General features: G+C 36.3%; 1 pseudogene; it reads left to right on the forward strand.

Moving 5' to 3' along the window:
* The first annotated feature begins 379 nt into the window (after positions 1-379).
* Positions 380-1,137, forward strand: LOC145674634 (exosome complex component RRP41 pseudogene; annotated as a pseudogene).
* Positions 1,138-1,351: the final 214 nt, after the last annotated feature.

The raw sequence follows: 1,351 nt of genomic DNA on the forward strand, positions 1-1,351 counted from the left end.
TTTGCAAATCTACCAAAAATTCCCTATTCAAAGATAAAAGAATAAACTAGTAGCTACGGAAAATAAAAATAGAATTTTCTTTTTCTACACCTATTGATACAATTCAAAGAATGAGAAAATAATGTCTTCCGTCTGCTTGCATTTTCGCGGATACCAAGAATTTCAGATATCCTCTGATCTTATTGGCCGATGCAGATAGAACATCAAGAGTCATGACCTACATATAGCGGAAAGGAAATCGGCCCTCGTAGCCGACAGTGCGTGTTGTAATTCATTATCATTTACAAGTACAAGTGAAATTTGATTAAAGGAAAAATAAGAAATCTACATGTTAACTGAAGTTTAGAGTGTATATAGTTTCACGTTTTGAAGAGTGGTTATGGCTAACAGAGAACTTTTGACGGACCAAAGCTTAAGGGTAGATGGAGGACGCCCACATGAATTACGGAAAATTCAATGCAAATTGGGTGTATTTAGTAAGAATGATGGATGTGCTTATCTTGAACAAGGATGTACAAAGGTTTTTAAAGCTCTATGTGGGCCACATGAGATTTGAAAACTTTACACGTTAGAGCACTTGCAAACTGTCAGTGCAGTATGGTAACATTCAGTGCTGGAGAAAGAAAACGCAGACTTCGTGGAGATCGAAAATCTCAAGAAACATCCATGCACTTAAATCAAACCTTCCAGGCTGCTATCAAAACAGAGTTGTATCCATGCTCACAGATTGGAATTTTTGTAGAGGTTTTGCAAGCTGATGGTTCAAACTATTGTGCTGGTGTAAATGCTGACACCTTAGCTCTTATCGATGCTGGGATTTCAATGCATCGCTACATGTGTGCGTGCAGAGCCACTTTAGTGAATGAGACTCCATTCGTCGACATCAAAAATTTAGAAGAAAGTCTTGCAGGACATAACTTAACTTTGGCTGCTCTTCCAAAATCTGAAGAGCAGCCATTTCTTTTAGAAATGGGTCAGCGCTTTCATCTTGATTCTTTTAAGAAAGTCATTGATCTGGGTTTAGAAGGTTGTCGAAATATATACGAAATTTTGGACATAGCTATGAGGAAGCTCATGACTGAAGTTGATGCAACGTTAGAGTGGACCTTGGACGGTCGACTTGGTGGTATTCGGTAATCTTGAAAGAAGAGCTTTCTTGATTTGTTAATTTGAAGTAAATAAACAAATAAATAAAACATTAAAAAAGCGGGTTAGCCAACATCCTAGTAATAAAAATCGTTTTTGACGTGGGTTCAAATCCTACCCAAGGATTTTATCTTACTTTTCAAATTTTCGTAACATTTTTTTATTAAAATAGGAATAAAATAATACTCAAAAAAGTGGTTTACAG

This window comes from Thermobia domestica, chromosome 17, assembly GCF_964235325.1.
Source record: "Thermobia domestica chromosome 17, izTheDome1.hap1.1, whole genome shotgun sequence".
Lineage (NCBI taxonomy): Eukaryota > Metazoa > Arthropoda > Insecta > Zygentoma > Lepismatidae > Thermobia > Thermobia domestica.